This window comes from Delphinus delphis, chromosome 19 (genome assembly GCF_949987515.2).
Source record: "Delphinus delphis chromosome 19, mDelDel1.2, whole genome shotgun sequence".
Lineage (NCBI taxonomy): Eukaryota > Metazoa > Chordata > Mammalia > Artiodactyla > Delphinidae > Delphinus > Delphinus delphis.
Genome location: NC_082701.1, coordinates 9,971,516 through 9,983,640, shown reverse-complemented (window position 1 = coordinate 9,983,640; position 12,125 = coordinate 9,971,516). Strand labels below are relative to the sequence as shown.

General features: G+C 43.6%; 1 protein-coding gene across 2 annotated transcripts in view; it reads left to right on the top strand.

The window, feature by feature from the left end:
- The window catches only part of CYTH1 (cytohesin 1), a 79,498-nt gene that overhangs the window by 26,025 nt on the left and 41,348 nt on the right, over positions 1-12,125 (top strand). The window contains exon 1 of one of the 2 annotated variants that reach the window (XM_059998386.1): positions 781-800. The exons of the other annotated variant lie outside the window; for it this stretch is intronic. The gene's annotated coding sequence lies outside the window, so the exon portion shown is untranslated. Of the gene's footprint in view, positions 1-780; positions 801-12,125 lie in introns of those variants that run through there. 2 annotated transcript variants of the gene reach the window in all.

The following is a 12,125-nucleotide window of genomic DNA, read 5'->3' as shown; positions in this document are numbered from 1 at the left end:
CCATTGGCTATCACCCATTCCCATAAATTAGTCACAGTGTATAGACAAAGGGCAAACCAATTTTCTTAAAACAAAAAACCCTTCAGAGAATGAGAACTGCTGAATATCACCAGAGCATGGCTTGTATACTAGGTAGAACATGACTTTCTTCTTCTGTATACATTCAAAAGGTAATTTATTTGCAAAAATGGCTAATTGTAAACCTTTTAACAATCTTCTCATGTAGCCAGCAGAGGGCAGCACAGATTGAATTGACCACATCCAGGAATTTTGACTTTATTTTAAACGACATTTAAAATTGCAGCAGCTGCTTACAGGTGTAGTTCGATAGTTATCAACATCAAGTTTAGTATACTTCTTGCTCATTTGTGAGTCGTACTGTTGCTCCTCTGTCCTTGTGGAGGAAGATGTTTCTGTTTATTGCAAATATGACAAGTCCATGTTTTCTAAAGCGTACACGTTTCCAAGTGTGATCATGACGGCAGGTGTGAGTCCTTTGGGGCATCGTTCCATTGTCACCAGGAAGTGGGTAATCATTTATTTCCCTGGGCTTCTTCTAGGGATGGTGCTGCCCTTACCCACTCTTGGAGGGCTGGGTCCAGGTGCAGATTCCTCCACTCGAGGGTCCTCTCTGAGCGTCTGGTGATGTGTCGACCCCCTTCTCAAGGAAAAAAATGCACAGAAACTCAAAACCACGTGCTTTTTCAGTTTTATGGCATTGATAATGGATTTTCTTCACACAGAAAATAAGACCAGATTTTGTGAAGAATTGCACCTTTCTCATTTTCTTCTTGCAAGAGGTAATGACTCTTTTTGGAAAAAATTGAAATTCAGATTGTATACATAAAATAAAGGCTAAAAGGGCATGGTTTGGGCTTTTTTTAAAAAAGTACCTAATTGAGTTTTACTTTTGATGATAAAACTGCCAAAAATTCTGCCTCACGAAGTACGTACTGGCAGATGTGATCAGGTGCAAGGTAAGTGCATGTCCAGGAATTTTTCATTTGAATTCTCTGCGACACACACCGTATTTCTTTTGTTCTCAAGTCTTTTTTGTGCAATACTGATTTGATGCTGTTTGTGTCTGTGAGGAAAAACAGTACAAATCCATGTTTTTCAGCTAATTCAGGAAGTAGAAGTAACCTTTAAAAGAGTTTTGCAGTATTTCCAGGCGACTGGATTTCTGTCTGTAGAAGGTTGAGGTCTTTGTCACTTTCCACCCCAGCTTACAGATGCACTTCTGGGGGTTTGAGGACACTCCCGTGGTTGCATGCTCTAAGCCCCTCTCCTATTGGCAGCTTATCAGGAAAGATCTAAGCTGCAGAGAAGGAGGCCATCAGGAAGCAAAACAATTTATCTCCATATCTCAGAAAGACTTCAAGGCACCATGGGCCTCTGAGAATAGAGGTACGGAGTGAGGCTAGAAACTGGAGGGTGGGTTGGAAGTCATGGCAGGCAGTTAAGACTTCCAGTTCTCTTCCATCTCCTGTAGCAAGGCGATTTCTCTTCCCCTTTGGTAAAACATGAAGATGAGCCTGTAAGGAAACCGAGTGAAAGTCTGTGTACTTACTTATGAGCTCCTTACCCTTTCTCCTCTACCTAGCTTCCCAGATGCTGCTGGCCGGGTTTATAGCCCACATAGCTCAGGTAGGAGGTTGGAGATCACTTCTTTAGGTCATTGCCCAAGAAAAAAGAACCTACAGAGTCCTCCATGTGGGGTATCCACATGTTATTGCTTTATTATTTTACAAAGACACCCACCACTCAATAGGTCACAGCTACTACACAGAGCTTTTAATCGGGTTGTCAGTGCGTCTCTCTTAAATGTAAAGAAACAGCCTCTGTTTATTAGACATTTGAGGAAAATCCCCGAACATTAACAACAGAACAGAACAAAGCAAACAGAAGAAACAGGTCATGGAAGATATGGAAGAAAACCTTATAAACTATATACTTGGGACTTCCCTGGTGGCGCAGTGGTTAAGAAACCACCTACCAGTGCAGGGGACACGGTTTCGAGCCCTGTCCGGGAAGATCCCACATGCTGCAGAGCAACTAAGCCCGTGCGCCGCAACTACTGAGCCTGCACTCTACAGCCTGAGAGCCACAACTGCTGAGCCCACATGCCGCAAATGCTGAAGCCCGCGCACCTAGTGCCCGTGCTCCACAACAAGAGAAGCCACCGCAACGAGAAGCCCGCGCACTGCAACGAAGAGTAGCCCCTGCTCGCCGCAACTAGAGAAAGCCCGTGTGCAGCAGCGAAGACCCAACACAGCCAAAAATAAATTAATTAATTAATTAATTTTTAAAAAAAGAATCGTGTTTAGAAAAAAAGAAAGCATAAATATTAAATGATAATTCTGAGGTTTTTTTAACACAAAAAAAGGATTATCTCACTAAAGGCAGAATATATCATACTTACTTTCTTCTGTTTAAATTACAGAAGGAATACATTATTACTATGTTCTGGGGTGGGGGAAGTGCAGAACATATAAAATACAAAAATAAAAGTCTTTTTTTTTTTTACTGCCTACATCACAAGGTTAAACAGTGTGTGTTTTTCTACAAGTTTTTTTTTTTTCCAATTAATATGTCTTAGAGATTTTCCTATGTCAGAGCACATAGATCTACCTCAATTTTTTTAAACTGGTACATTCCACAGCAAAATCTGTACTATACTTTCATTTTGTACTGATGAAACTTTGTTTCCAGTACTTCGCTGTCACAGGCTGTGTGCAATCAACATTCTTCTACTTCTATCTTTCTGTACCTGCAGAAGAGATTCAGAAACGCTGCAATACAGAGTCAACAGGTCTGGGAAGCTAACTTTTTATTTTGAAAATTTTAAGACCTGCAGAAAAATTGCAAAAACATGGAGTTGCCATATGCCCTCTACCCAACTTGCCCTAAGGTTACTATCTTACATACCACAGTACAGTTATTAAAACCAGCGAATTAACACCAGTACAATACTAATAAGCAATCTGGCAATCCTACTGGAACCTCACCAGTTTTCTCACTAAGGTCCTTTTCTTCTGGTCCAGGATCTAATTCAGAAGACCCCACTGCAATTAGTTCTGACCACGACAGTTCCCAGTCCTGTGTGTCATGACCTTGACACTTCACAGAGGACTTCTCGATTATTTTGTAGAATGTTCCCCAATTTGGATTTGCCTGCAGTTTTCTCCTGATTCAATTGAGGTTGTGCATTTTTGGCAAGAATGAGGTTGTGTTCTTAGTGCATTGTGTCAGGGTCCATGATGGTGATGAATCCTTTTACTAGTGATGTTTTTTTTTTTTTTTTTGCGGTACGCGGGCCTCTCACTGTTGTGGCCTCTCCCGTTGCGGAGCACAGGCTCCGGATGCGCAGACTCAGCGGCCATGGCTCACGGGCCCAGCCGCTCCGCGGCATGTGGGATCCTCCCGGACCGGGGCACGAACCTGTGTCCGCTGCATTGGCAGGCGGACTCTCAACCACTGCGCCACCAGGGAAGCCCTTAGTGATGTTAACCTTGAACATCTAGTAAAGATGAGTCCACCAGGTCTCTGTAAGTTTCTGTGGCTGTCTGTCCTTTTGTGATTCCTAAGAATCTTGTTGAGAGATGCTCTGGGGTGATGTGGATATCTGTTCCTCGTCATCCTTTCTCACCCCCCAATTTTCGTGTCAATGGCTGGGTGCTTCCTCAAGTTGGCTCCTATGTCTTTCAACCTGTCCCCCTCGTTCTCTGAGCACTTCCTCACTTCCTGCCATCACAAGATTTTCCAGGCTCATTTTGTATTTTTCCCTACCCAGCCCTGGAATCAACCATTTCTCCAAGGATCACAGGTTCCTTTTTTTTTTTTTTTTTTTTTTTGCGGTACGCGGCCCTCTCCCGTTGCGGAGCGCAGGCTCAGCGGCCATGGCTCACGGGCCCAGCCGCTCCGCGGCATGTGGGATCCTCCCGGACCAGGGCACGAACCCGCGTCCCCTGCATCAGCAGGCGGACTCCCAACCACTGCGCCACCAGGGAAGCCCCACAGGTTCCTTTTAATGGGGACTGGTATTTAGAAACCAAGATCTGGGCATAGGGGTGTACTGTATAAACATTTTTAACTGGGACAGACATTACCAAACTGCCTTCTGAAACTTGGCACCAACTGCTCCCCACCACACACTATGAGAATGTCCCCTTCCCCACAACCTCACCGATGCTCTTCAACACTCTGGTAGTCTACTGGCTATTGTAATTTATTCTGCCCTGTTTATTAGGGTTATTGGCTGTCTGTCTTTCTTCTCTGAATTGTTCATATCCTTTGTCCTATTTTGCTACTGTTGTTTGTCTTTTTATTGGTTTGTAGGTACTCTTCATATATTTTGGATAGTAATCCTTTGCTTGTAAGTGTTGCAAATATTTTCTCCAACTATACTGCCAGTCTTACCTTTTTTATGAGAGCTTTTGTCATACAAAATAGAATATAAATAATATATTTATATATTAAGTTCATTCATATGAAGTCAAGTTGGTCAATTGTTTTTTCTTTTATGACTTCTAGGTTTTTGTGACTTGCTTAGGAAGTAATGTTCCTTTGCAATAAAATGAGAAAAAATTCACTTAAAAGTGTACATATGTACATATGTGTACATATATAGGTATATATAATATATACTTTTTATATTTACATACTTATATTTGTCATTCTATACTTAAAGAAAACAAAAACCTCCAGGTGGATTATAGGTCAAAGTGCATATACATATATAAGACACACTTTTACCTATAGTCCATCTGGAGGTTTTTTGTTTGCTTTTTTAAGTATAGAGTGGCAGAGGGAATCTAAATTTTTTCTGAATAGATAGTCAGTTGTCATCACCATTTATTGAAGAGCACATCCTTTCCCTGCTGATCTAAAATACCACATGATCAGTACAAGGTAGTGACTAAAAGCTCAAGCCCAGGAGTCAGCTGCTTGGGTTATAGTCTGGCTCCACGGCTCACTAGCTATTTGCTTACTCTCTCCATGTCTTTTAGTTTTTTCATCTAGGAAATGGAGAAATTTTTCCCACTTAGTAGGGTTATTGTAAAAGTGCTTAAAACAGTGCAGACACCTAGTAGACACAATACATGTTAGCTATTATTATAGACTAAATTTGCACGCACACATTGGTGTGTCTAGCCAATGCTGTCCAAAAAAACATAGTGTGGGCCAAATACGTAACTTAAAATTTTCTAGTAGCTGCATTAAACAGCTAAAAGATAAATGGTAAAAATAACCTTAATAATATATTTTATTTAACCCAATATATCTAAAACATTATCATTTCAACATATAATCAATATAATAATTAAGATACTTTGCATTTTTTTGGTGCTAAGGTTTCAAAATCCAGGGTGTGTGTTACACTTAGAACATACTTGAAGAACTCAGTAGTGGTTACCACACGTGACAGTGCAGGGCTAGACTAGTTCATGACTTGGTTGTATATTCTTGGAACAATATCACATGTGTACCTGCAAGAAAATTACTAAAAGAACTGAACAGCCACCCATAACTGAAAAAAATCTCTTGACAAACTAGAAAGAGAAGGAATCTTTTTTTAACATGATAAAAGGTATTTACAACTTATAGTAAATGTTATATTCTGTGGAAGAATGTAGAAAACTTTTCCTTTAAGATGGTGAAGAAATGAAGGGTGTCCACGCTCAGCAACTTCACTGGTGCTGTGCTGCAGGGTTTTCTAGCCCAATCTTTCTCAGCCACGGAGCCTCAGGAGAATTGGGCCTGAACGCTCTAGCCAGGGAAACGGGGCAAGAAAAAGGGCACAAGGATTGTAAAGAGGAAAAAAAGGAAACGATTATCTCACAGGTGGATTGACTGTCCATATAGAAAAGGTAAAAAAACCTAAAGATAAATTGTTAGAATCATTCACAGAGGTTGACAAGGCTGCTGTTTACAAAGTCAACATATAAAGCACAAATGCATTCCAATATATTAGCAACCAACAGTAATTAAATACCTGGTGATAAATCTATCAACAATGTGCAAGAGTTTAATGGAAAAAAAATTCTAAAATTTTATTGAAAGACTTGAAAGAGGACCTAAATCCATGGAGAGAGAAAGTGCACTCAGGACCCAGCACACTCAGATGTCAGTTTTCCCAGAGGACCTACAGATTCAATGTAGATTTGCCACTGAAAATCACAATCCCAGCAGGTTTTACTTGTCTGTTTTGGGGGTTTCTTCACCACAATGAAGAGTAGCCCCGCTCACCACAACTAGAGAAAGCCCACATGCAGCAGCAAAGACCCAATGCAGCCAAAAATAAATAAGATAAAATAAATAAATTTATATGTAAAAATAACTATATACTTAAGAGTCTCAGAAATTATATTACTGAAACAAGAACAGGATGCTATCAAAAAGGAATATTCAGAGATTAAGAGTGAGTTCTTGCAAATTAAAAATAGCAAAAATAGAACATTCAGTAGAAAGGTTGGAAGATAAAGCAGAGAATCGTCTTAGTTCAGGCTGCTGTAACAAAGTACCACAGGCTGGGTGGCTTAAACAACAAATGTTTATTTCTCACAGTTGTGGAGGCTGAAAGTCTAAGATCTCAGTGCTGGCCTGTTTAGGTTCTTGGTGAGGGCCCTCTTCCTGGTTTATAGAGGTCTGTCTTCTCGCTGTGTCCTCACATGGCAGAAAGAGAGAGCTAGTTAACTCTCTGGCCTCTTCTTATAAGGGCACTTATCCCATCAAGGTGGCTTCACCCTCGTGACCTAATCACCTCCCAGAGGCTCCACCTCCAAACACCATCACATTAGGGTTTCAACATATGAGTTGGGGTGGGTGGGACACAAACATTCGGGCCATTGCAACAATATTTCCTAGAAAGCAGCTCAAAAAGGAGAGGAAAAGTAGGAGTGAAAAGATAAGAATAGTTAAAGGATTCACAATGGAGGTCCAGTGTCTAACTAATAGAAATTCCAAAAAACAACTGGAAAAAAAAAAGGACAGGAATTTATTAAAGAGTATAAGACTTCAGACATAGGTTCTATCTGGTGGCTAACATAACGTATGAAATTTCACAATACTGAGTGTAGAAATAAGGTCCTAAAAGCTTCCCGAGAGGGGAAAAAGGTCTCATACAAAATATTGGGAATCAGAATGGTACCATCACTACCAGCAATACAGGAAGAGGAAACAGTGAGTGGTTGCCTCCACTATGCTGAGGAAACATGACTTCGCTTAGAATGCCACACCCAGCCAGACTGTCAGGTGTGAGAGAAGAGACATGCAGAATTCACAACAATGACGATGAAAACCCACCCCTCCACAGCCTCTCTCTGTTAGTTGTTAGAGAAGGTGCTCCATCTAAATGAGCAAGTAATCCAAGAAAGAAAAAAACCATGGAATCAGAGGCTCAGGTCCAGTGGTGGGAAATGTCCGGGGGAGTGCTCAGGGTGGTGCCCCGAACGCGGGCCTCAAGAGCCACAAGACCAGGCTGAGTAGGAGCGTGGAGGTTTCTGGAGGCCATCTCAGAAAACAGACCGCTCGGCGCGTTTGACAGTCTTGACAGTTGCATAGCTTGGTAGAGAGTCTGGCACGAGCAAACAGAAACAAACAAAGGACACTTAGTCCATTCTGTGGTTATTTTAATCATAGTACATTATATAGCTGAGTTGTGAGCAGTGTTTATGGGAATACTAAATACTGATTTAACCAGAAATGTTTGTGTAATTATACCGAGTGGGCGTGTGTATGTGTGTGTGCACGTGGGAGGGGGGTGGGGGTAAAAGGCGAGTCTTCATCTTCCATGGCGGGCAGTTGACGTCTAGAGGTGAAAACTCGAGAACAAGTAGTGTAACTAGTTCTTTCAAAACAGGGAGGTGACGAGCAGAAGAAATAGTCGAGAGACCTACGTCTGTGAAGCATGATTCGGGGGTGGGGGGGTGGGGAGTTGGGCAGGAAGCCGTGGTTTTCTGTTTTAAGCCTTAGGTACTATTTGCTTTTTATATGATGTGTGCATCTTTTGCTTAGAGAAACAAACCAGGCACGGTGGTGAGAGACGAGCCTGGAGAGGCACAGGGTCCCAGGAAGAGGGTCTTGAAACTGTGGTGATTACGGAGCTGAGACTTGGTAGGCAGATGTCAGGCCATTGAATTCTTCAGGGCCGGCTCCTGGGGCCTTTGGTTTGTGTTGTGCCCTCACAGCTCCACTCTCTGTGCTCTCCCTGGTCCTCTGGCCCTGTTGGATTGTGTAGGAGACTGGCGGGCCAGGGGACAGTGAGGTCAAGGTGTCTTCTCCCCACCAGGTAGCTAAGGTCGGCTGAACCCTCTACCTGCGGTCCTGCCAGCGGCCTACTCCGCTGCCCAGCAGGCCTGGCCTGGGTCAGGGCCGCCCCCTCTCACTGGCCCTGATGCTGCGTCTCTCCCTGTGGTCTCCCTACACTCCACCCTCACTTTTATAGACAGTCCCTCTCTTCTCTCCAGACTCCCACTCTGAGTGCGTCTCTGTCTCCTTGGGATCGTGACTGACGTGGGTATTGTGCTGAGAAAAAGACTTTTCCCAGAACATTACGTGAATATTCATGGAAGCTTTCTTTCAGGTTACATCCTGATAAACCCATCATAAGTTGAAAATGTTGTAGGTCAAAAATGCATTTAATACACCTAAACTGAACATCATAGCTTAGTGCAGCCTACCTTAAAGGTGCTCAGAACACACACAGTTTGTTTTGCCCCCTGCAGTGGGGCAAAATCATCTAACACAGAGGCTATTTTGTAATAAAGTGTTGATTTTCTCATGTAATGGCTTGGATACTGTATTGACACTGAGAAACAGAGCAGTTGTCTGGGTCCAGGATGGTTGTAAGTGTATCAGTTGTTCACCCTTGTGATCATGGGCTGACTGGGGGCTGTGCTCACTGCTGCTGCTGCCCAGCATCACAGGAGAGGATTGGACCCATACCGCTAGCCCGGAAAAGAGCAACATTCGAAGTATGGTTTCTACTGAATGCGTGTTGCTTTCACACCATCATAAAGTCGAAAAATCATAAGTCAACCATTGTGGGACTTCCCTGGTTTTCCAGTGGTTAGGGCTTCGTGCTTCCACTGCAGGGGGCATGGGTTTGATCCCTGGTCGGGGAACTAAGATCCTGCATGCTGCAAGGTGCGGCAAAAAAAAAAAAAAAAAAAAGTCAACCATTGTAAGTCGGGGACTGTATGTATACTTATCTCTTGAGGTAAGTATATCTCAAGGATAAATATATCTCATATATTGTATAATATATGTGGTTATACAGGTTAACTATGACAGATATGAGAGATATAGAGATATAAAGAGATATGTATATATAGTTAAATTTTACATGTAAAAGACAGAGAATGAGAATATAGTATATAAAACAAAAATCTGGAAAAATGTAAAGAATATATACTGAAATGTCATCAGTGGTTATCCCTGGGTGCCCCCCCCCCGCCACTACTATAATTAATTTCAGTAATAAACATGTGTCATGAGTATAGTAAGAGAAAAGAACAGTTTGGTGCAATATATTAGAACATAGAATGGGGATGAAATTGAACTTGTATTGGGAATAATTCCCTTAGATTTTTTTTCTTTTGGCCTCTAAAATCCGCCTTCTACTTTTATCCTGTGACCTCACAACATACTGTAATGATTACGATCTCTTAGTCATGCTCTTGGGAAATGCGCCATTATCACATTGTGAGACAACCAGGGGTTTTTAAGTGATTCCATTCTAAGAAGGTACTTGGGAAGTGAAGAGAGAAACACCAGCTCTGTCTGCTGCTTTGGGTGAATCTGAGACCAGAAGTGCCACTGTTACTCGTTGGACTCCAGCCTCAGACTGCTTCCAGGGAGGAGGTGGTTAACCTCTAGGAAGCTACTTGAGCTTGACTTCAGGAACTGGGTGGTGGCCGCGAACTGGGAGTGACGCTTCTGTGGCTGGAGGCTGATTGGTCCAGGAGTGTGGCCAACGAGTTCCCTGTCGGTCCAGGAAGCAGCTCTGAGCTGTCCCGGTGGCTGGACAGCTCACAGGTATTCCTGCCCCACCCTGCCCTGCCTCCCAGGGAGTCTTTGCTCTGAGTTCTCCTTTGAAGAACAAAACCCAGCAACCTTCAGGGTCCTACTGTGACAGAAAAGATGGTCCTTAAAACCAAAGAAGACGATGGTGAGTCCCAGTCCTGGCTTGGGTATATGGGGTGGGGTTTAAGTAGCTCTTTTGATTGACATGTGAAATTCTGACGACAGTTTTACTGCCTCTTGAGGAGTACGACCGAGAGGCTCTTGCCTCTGTGTGTGTGTGAGAGAGAGAGAGAGAGAGAGAGCGCGCGCGCGCAAGCAAGAGAGATTCTGTGTTTTTAAACTGAAGACGTCCCCCAGCCCCCACCCCCACTCTTTACTTTTCATTGAAGATCCCCCTGGGAGCGTCTTGGTGGCATGTGCCCTCCTACTTGGTGATGGTGTCTGATTTCCTGAATCTAAGCAGCAGTCTTAGAAGCTCTGCAAGTTGCGTGTACACCCAGAGTGAGTGTACACTGAAAAGGAAAGATGTTAGAGACCAGGTTGAAAGTATCGGTGAGGTACAAGATGAATAATAACCCTTTTTATTAAATAAAAATGTAACAAAGAGAATATCCATAGTTATTTGATCTTCCTCTTTTGGTATTAAGTAAAGACTGTTTGAAGCCTCGTCAGGTCTGGGGAACTTCCTTCATCTTCTCCACACCCACACTGTAAACAGTGAAGCTATGAGTAAAGGGGTGACAAATTTTGTGGATTATAAATCCCAAAAGCTTTTGCAGAAGAACTGGCTTAAAGCACCCTAGGTCAGGGCTCTCAAACGTTCTGAGGTTAAGGTGTGTGTGTGTGTGTGTATGTGTGTATGTTTTCTTGTGATGCTTTCATCAGATGGCCATGTTTGTTTGTTTTTTTGCGGTACGCGGGCCTCTCACTGCTGTGGCCTCTCCCGTTGTGGAACACAGGCTCCGGACGCGCAGGCTCAGCGGCCATGGCTCACGGGCGCAGCCGCTCCGCGGCATGTGGGATCTTCCCAGACCGGGGCACGAACCCGTGTCCCCTGCATCGGCAGGTGGACTCTCAACCACTGCGCCACCAGGGAAGCCCTGGGGAATTCATTTGTTCTCAACTCCTGGCTCGGAGGCTTGACTGCTCTGAAGCCACTTGGTCCCTGGTGTCCTCTGAGGCCTGGGCAGGCGTGGCCACCGTGGCAGCATGTGCTACCACCACAGGCTCGCACACCTACCCCTCTGGCCTCTCCCTTCTGTGCAGGGCGTGGGCTGGAGCTCTTTAGATCCCAGCTCCGAGCACAGGCTGGGCATATGCAGATGCACAGTAAACGCTGAGCTGAGGTGGCTTTTATTATTCCCGTGAGAGAAAATAAAGAGCTGAGTGCTCAGCCAGTGAGTTTGAATTGGGCTTGGGCTGTTTGTGGATTATTTATACTCACTGAGTCTCACCTCTAAACTGGAGGTAATAGTGCATAGTTCATTGGCAGGAAATGCACAGAGTTCATAGTCAGACTTTGCTGTCAAGTTCAAATAAAAATAGAAATGAAAAAAGATTTTAAGCCATGGATACTATGTGAGTATAGGATAGTGTTATTTGTAGGAAAATATGCTGAATAGAATGGAGTTAAATAGAGTGCCTCTCCTTTAGGACATTGGATTTTCAGGTTGCGTCTAGAATACTCTCTCTGATGGTAACTTACCCCTCATCCCGTCCTCTAAATGTGTTCCTTGTCATTGTGCCAGCCTTCTGTTGGGCAGTTGCTGAGGTCGAGGCGAGTATTAAACAGAAAAGCAGAGGTGCTGTAAGTGAACATCTGTAGATACTCCTCACTCCCTTCCTTAGGGGTTGAGTTTGTATTTTGCGAAATCAAAAATGGTTACATCTTTATTTTTAAGCTAGAGCGCTTGGCACTGTACAAAGCACACATCTCAGCAGACCTGCATCACCATCTGCTGGGACCAGTTTTGAAGGGGACTCGCTCTGGTCCGGATTTCATAGGTTCTAGCCTGGATTTCATAGGCTGTCTGTGGACCGCACCAGCGTGTGTGCCCGCAGCGTTGAACAGAGGGTCAGGACTGCCCTTTTTTCTTGAT